The sequence below is a fragment of the Melanerpes formicivorus genome, unplaced genomic scaffold (assembly GCF_026170545.1).
Source record: "Melanerpes formicivorus ecotype bairdi unplaced genomic scaffold, bMelFor1.0.p_v2 SCAF_111, whole genome shotgun sequence".
In the NCBI taxonomy this organism is placed as follows: domain Eukaryota; kingdom Metazoa; phylum Chordata; class Aves; order Piciformes; family Picidae; genus Melanerpes; species Melanerpes formicivorus.
In genome coordinates this window covers 136,573-143,044 of record NW_027142463.1, presented here as the reverse complement: position 1 = coordinate 143,044, position 6,472 = coordinate 136,573, and the positions used below count along the sequence as shown (strand labels likewise).

Sequence of the window (6,472 nt, the reverse complement as noted above, 5' to 3'; positions counted from 1 at the left end):
ATCAACTAAACCATGGCACTGAGTGCCTCATCCAGTCTCTTTCTAAACACTCCCAGTGATGGTGACTCCACCACCTCCCTGGGCAGCACATTCCAAAGGCCAATCTCTCTTTCAACCTGCTCTATTCTATTCTATGAAGACCTTCTTCCTAACATCCAGGTTTCATTGGTGAGAGCAACAGACTTGGTTGCTGCCACCCGCTGCTAAGGGGTCTGAGTGGCCCCCAAATGGGGTTTGGAGGCAGGTAGAGGTTTCTTTTGGCGTGTGAAGGGGTTTTGTGGGCATCTAGAAGGGGTGTGGAGCCCCCTGAAAGGGTCTGGGATAGTGTCAGGGGGTTCTGGGCTGGTCTACCAGCGGGTCTGGGGACATTAGAAGCGTCTGGGGGTACCTAAAATGGAGCTGGGCGTATGAGATGGGGGGTTTGGGTGCCTCCAAAGGGGTTTTGTGGGCATCTAAGTTGGGGAATCTGTGGGGGTCCTGAAGGAGTTGGGGGGTTCTCGTCAAGCTATGAGCAGACACACAGAGAGATGTTAACGGACTTTCTTTGATCATTCCAGGTCTGGTGTGCTGGGACTGGCAGGATCTTCCTGAGCTGTCCATGTACAGTTTCTGTCGACACTCTTCAGCTCGTACATCCGGTTTGCTGACAGAGGGTGTGGGGTTTGTGGGGCCCGGCAGCGAGAGCTTTCCAAAGAGGAGCTCTTCAGGGCAGCTCCAAGGTTAGGTTTGGATTCTCCTGGAGTCGCACACAGAACGACTCTCACGATTCCAGTGGTCTAATTTCATAGCTGCATTTTCTTCTCTCTGCCTAGGTGACAGGACGACCTCACTAATGAAGAGAGATAGCCTGAGCTCTGCAGGAACCTTGAACCCAAGCAGCCAGTGCCTTCTGTGAGTACAAGCTGTCCTTGCTCAACGTGGAAGTAGTTGAGAGCTGAAGCCAGACCACACCGTAATTCCCTCAGCTTCCTCTTCTGCAGATTAAACAGTCCCAGTTCCTTCAGCCACTCCTCCTAAGGCTTGTTATCCAGACCCCTCACCAGCTTTGTGGCCCTTCTCTGGACTCACTCTCTCACAAGGGGTGTCCTGGGGAACACCACTTGTGCCCGGCCGGCCACCGGCTGGGTTTAACTCTGTTCCCCACCGCTCTTGGGGCCTGGCCATCCATCCTGTTCTGCTGTCCAGCAGTCCCTTTGAAAAAAAATCCATCTGAAAAAAGAAGTAGCAGAGAAGGAAAGCTGAAGCTGCAAAGACTGCAGTCCCCTCAGTTCTGGTTGTAGCCGGGTGGGGGTTGGTCTCTTCTCCCAGGCAAGCAGCACCAGAGCAAGAGGACACAGTCTCAAGCTGTGCCAGGGGAGGTTTAGGCTGGATGTTAGGAAGAAGGTCTTCATAGAATAGAATAGAGCAGGTTGAAAGAGAGATTGGCCTTTGGAATGTGCTGCTCAGTGAGGTGGTGCCCAGGGAGTCACCATCACTGGGAGTGTTTAGAAAGAGACTGGATGAGGCACTCAGTGCCATGGTTTAGTTGATTAGATGGTGTTGGAATGGAATGGTATGGAATGGAACGGAATAGAAAAGAATAGACCAGACCGAGTTGGAAGAGACCTTCAAGATCATCGTGTCCAACCTATCATCCAACACCACCTAATCAACTAAACCATGCAACCAAGCACCCTATCCAGTCTCCTCCTGAACACCTCCAAAGATGGTGACTCCACCACCTCCCTGGGCAGCCCATTCCAATGGGCCATCACTCTCTCTGTGCAGAACCTCTTCCTAACCTCTAGCCTAAACCTCCCCTGGTGCAGCCTGAGACTGTGTCCTCTTGCTGGGCCCGGTGATGATCAAAGTTCTTTTCCAACCTGCTTACTCCTGTTTGGGTTTATTCTCCTGTATGAATTGTCAGTTCAAAGCACTCGAGAGAAATGATGTGATGGCTGTGCTGCAAAGCATCAGACTGGGGACCGAAAGACAACCTCCTGTGGATCGATGTACCGGGATATTCCAGGAACCTCTGTGCTGCCATAGACCTGGACTTAAACTCATTCCAGATGCCGCGGTGTGTTCCACATGACAATCGCACTCGGCACGTGAAGAGTGGCCAAGAGACTTCCCTTGTTTCCTTTGTGGAAGGCTTTTGTTTGTCCCCCGGCCCCGGGGGCCGTGTTCCTCTCGGGCAGGCTGCGGACGAGGCTGCCCTCGGCAGCAGGCGTGCCGCAAGCGGAGCGGCGAAGCTGTGTTCCTGGCAGTTCTCTCTCCGCCTGGATCAGGACAAAGGTACCGGCTGACAAGGACTTGCACTGACACAGGGTCAGAGAGCTGAGAGCACCAAAGGGTTTAATTGGTGAGAGCAACAGACTTGGTTGCTGCCACCCGCTGCTAAGGGGTCTGAGTGGGCCCCAAATGGGGTTTGGAGGCAGGTAAAGGTTTCTTTTGGCGTGTGAAGGGGTTTTGTGGGCATCTAGAAGGGGTGTGGAGCCCCCTGAAAGGGTCTGGGATAGTGTCAGGGGGTTCTGGGCTGGTCCACCAGCGGGTCTGGGGACATTAGAAGCGTCTGGGGGTACCTAAAACGGAGCTGGGCGTATCAGATGGGGGGTTTGGGTGCCTCCAAAGGGGTTTTGTGGGCATCTAAGTTGGGGAATCTGTGGGGGTCCTGAAGGAGTTGGGGGGTTCTCAGTGAGGTTTTGGAGTCTCTATGGAGTGCCTGCAGTCTCCTGGAGTGCCTGTGCTTGAAACCCCCCAGAGGCCGCGCAGAGTGGTGCTCACAGTAGCTCTGCAAGCCTGCCATGGGCTCAGGAGGCTGTGCAGCGGTTAAACCTTTTCTTTTGCTCAAGCACAATCTTTCTGAATTCTTTTCTTGGATTTTTTTTTTCCCAGGGTGATGTGAAACTGTCTGATTTTGGGCTAAGCACAGCTGTTCAGAAGTCTCAGAGACCTGAGCTCTACAGGAACCTTGAACCCAAGCAGCCAGTGCCTTCTGTGAGTACAAGCTGTCCTTGTTCAACGTGGAACTAGTTGAGAGCTGAAGCCAGACCACACCATAATTCCCTTAGCTTCCTCTTCTGCAGATTAAACAGTCCCAGTTCCTTCAGCCACTCCTCATAAGACTTGTTATCCAGACCCCTCACCAGCTTTGTGGCCCTTCTCTGGACTCACTCTCTCACAAGGGGTGTCCTGGGGAACACCACTTGTGCCCGGCCGGCCACCGGCTGGGTTTAACTCTGTTCCCCACCGCTCTTGGGGCCTGGCCATCCATCCTGTTCTGCTGTCCAGCAGTCCCTTTGAAAAAAAATCCATCTGAAAAAAGAAGTAGCAGAGAAGGAAAGCTGAAGCTGCAAAGACTGCAGTCCCCTCAGTTCTTGTGGTACCCTCTGTGAGATCCTAAGCCACCTGAACTGAGCCGGTCAGGCAGCCAAGCTAGTGCAGCAGTGTCTTCTGGAGAGTTGATAGGAGCCAGTTCTGTGGGGTTTGTTGAAGTGAGTGGCCAGTTGTTCTACAGGAACAATTGTCTTAGTGCTAGCAAGTAGGAGGCTCTGAAGTGTGGTACTTTGAAAGCTCCATTCATACTTGCCCTTCAGGAGGAGCCAGCTCTTTCATTGAAGGATCTTCCTGAGGTGTCCAAGTACAATTTCTGTTGACACTTTTCAGCTCTTACATCCAGGTTGCTGACAGAGGATGTTGGGTTTGTGGGCCCTGGCAGCGACAGTTTTCCAAAGAGGAGCTCTAAGGCCAGCTGCAAGGTTAGGTTTGGATTCTCCAGGGGTGCCTGTGCTTGAAAGCCCCCCAGAGGCCGTGCAGAGTGGTGCTCGCAGTAGCTCTGTGCAAGTCTGCCATGGGCTCAGGAGGCCAGTATCTAGAGAGAGGGAGAGGGAAGGACAGAGACACTTCTAAGACAGTTTTAAAGAAATAATTATGAGAAGAGGCAAATTAATTCTGGGGACTCATGTGATATATCTGTTCAAGAGAAAAAAAAATGAAGGAGGTTTCTGACCATAACCAGGCTGACAAAGCACAGTAATGTGGTTTCCTATGGGATTCAACTCCTCCTGCATTGCACAGGACACTTCAACAGCTGTCCTGACAAGCTCTAAGTAATGAACTTAATCCACCCTGTGCGAGCAATGGGGCAAAAGGTTACAAAATCCATGTATGCAATTGAGACGTGTTACGTTGGGACGCCCAGGATACACCTCATCAAGCTCTCCTAGTTTTTAGACGCAAGATGGAAGAAGGAAGGGGGAAGACAGAGCAGAAGGTCTATTTAAATATGAAACTCCTAGGCTGAAAGAAAAGAAAAACATTTTAAAGACCACTCAGTGAGACTCTGTCACCAGCATAGCTAATCACAGAATCACTGAGTGTTAGGGGTTGGAAGGGACCCCAAAATAGCATCCGGTCCAACCCCTGTGCCAGTGCAGGATCACCTGGGGCAGGTTTTGAATGTCTCCAGAGACTCCACTAACTCTCTGGGCAGCCTGCTCATGGGCTCTGGCACACACAGTGAAAAGGTTTTCCCTTCTGTTCCTGTGGAACTTCCTCCTTTTATTCGTCGGACACAGCGAAGCCGCTGGGTCGTGTTGCTGCGGCAAGGTGACCCACCCTGTAGTTCAGGGCCTGGGTCTGTGCCTTCATGGCAGCCTGTTCCCTTGGCACCCTGTCAGCTTAACAGCCCTGTACTCGGGGTCTGTGTGACGAGTTGTGGAGCCCTCCATTCCCCCTTCTGTCCCCAGCAGCAGCCCAAGGTCCCTGTAAGCAGGGCTGGGGAGGCTGCTTTAGGCAGCTAACAGGAACCAACCTTGCCTGGCCCTTAGGGGGCTGAGGTCAGTCCCTGGGCTCCTGAAGAGGTGGTGTTGCGCTGCTGCCAGGAGGGCCGGCCCGTAGGTGGGGCACGGGCCAGAGCCTGTGGCTCTCTGTGGGGCTTTTTGGGAGTGCTGCTGAGGCCTCACTCTGTCCTGTTGGCATCCTTTGTCAGGGTAGCCAGATCCTAGGCCTGATGTCTATCGTTAGCTCAATTGCAGAATTTCCTCGTCTGCTGTTCCTGTCCGTAAATTTTTGCCAGTGCTTCTGTAATAAAAAGGTTTCTATTTCTCCTGTAACTTGCAAGCTGGTGACCTCCTTAGGAGCACCACTGTGTTGTTCACAAAGTTCTTTGCTGTTGCAAAGCTGGGAGAAGTGTGAGGTTCAGCTGATGAAGTTTCTCTCTTTTAGAAGTGTCTGCTCAGCTGTCCTCTTCCTGGATCTCGGAGCTTTGTCTCTCCCTGTTTGCGGTGCCCCGACAAGGACTTGTGCCGACACATCCTCGGGAAGCTGAAACCACCAAAGGGTTTAATGGGTTTGAGACAAAATTCACCCAACTCATTCTGCGGTGGTGTACGGGAAAGAGTCGGTAGGGGAAGCCGCAGGACAGCCTGCAGCAAAGCTCAGGACTTGTTCCCTCGCCTCTTCCTTCTGCGCGTGTCCTCGTCGGCCGCCTGTAAGCGAGACGCTTCGCCAGCTGGCTTGTTTGAATTCAGTAAAGTTATGGCATGGAAGTTATCTGGTAGGAGTCGTTGCTAAACAGATGTAGTTGAAGCTTTGTATCTTCCGTTCTCTCTACTAGTTATTCTAATCTTGCCCTGTTGGTTTAGCCCATCAGTTTTCATGTTCTCTTCATCTATTAGTAGCAGAAGAAAGGGCCCCTTGATTCCAGTATTTCTTGCTGTAGTTCAGAGGTAGAGTTGGCTTTCCCTCTGACCTTTTATACTTTTACTTTGTGTTAAGTGGAACCCAAAACTGAATAGGATACTTTGTGTAAAGCTTGAGCAGCCCTTAACTTTCGAATTATTATACTGCATGCACTACTGCTTTGCAACATTCACAGGACTGTGGTGGTGTCAGATAGTTCACTTGCATTTAGTTCCTCAGGGGCCAGGCCTTCCTTTGGGCTGATAGTCTTGGCCAAAGCTGCAATGTTCAGTCCTTGCTGTGAAAGGCAGGAGGTGCTGGCTGGGCAGTTTGCTTTATTTTGTGCCTTTTTGGGGGTGAATCAAAGGGAGTGGGGGGATTGTGGGTGGGCTGGTTCTGCCACGTGGGGCAGGGGGCTGCTGCAGCAGAGGAGCAGGTGAGCGAGGGCTGGGGGCCCCCCCCCTAAAGTGCTGAAAATTCTCCGAGGGGACCACACTATCTTTAAAAGTGTAAGTACTGGGGTGAGGCGAGGCGGAGGCAAACCTCTGGTTTGCAGCTGGAGAGGGAGGGCTTGGAGTGACTGGTGCGTAAGAAAGCTTTGGAAACGACCCCTGTCTGCCCTCTCTGCTTCTAAAAGGCTTTTAGCATTGGAAAATAAAACCCACGTGGGGGCCCGGCTGCTGCCCACGCCCAGGGAGGTGCTCAGTGCTGCCACCCGGTGTGTAACGGCCGGCAGTGCAGCCGTGCCGTGGCGTGTGTCGCCCCGGGGGAGCTCAATGCTGCCACCCGGTGTGTACTGGCCGGCAGT

General features: G+C 52.5%; 1 long non-coding RNA gene across 2 annotated transcripts; it reads left to right on the top strand.

Moving 5' to 3' along the window:
* Window positions 1-810: 810 nt before the first annotated feature.
* On the top strand, window positions 811-6,026 carry LOC137455802 (uncharacterized). 2 transcript variants are annotated; one of them, XR_010990923.1, is made up of 4 exons: window positions 811-891; window positions 1,907-2,277; window positions 2,878-2,979; window positions 5,209-6,026. It is a non-coding gene; the product is annotated as an uncharacterized lncRNA (long non-coding RNA). The 2 variants fall into 2 exon arrangements; XR_010990922.1 differs by lacking the exon at window positions 811-891 and having other exon boundaries at window positions 1,205-2,277.
* The last annotated feature ends 446 nt before the right edge of the window (window positions 6,027-6,472 follow it).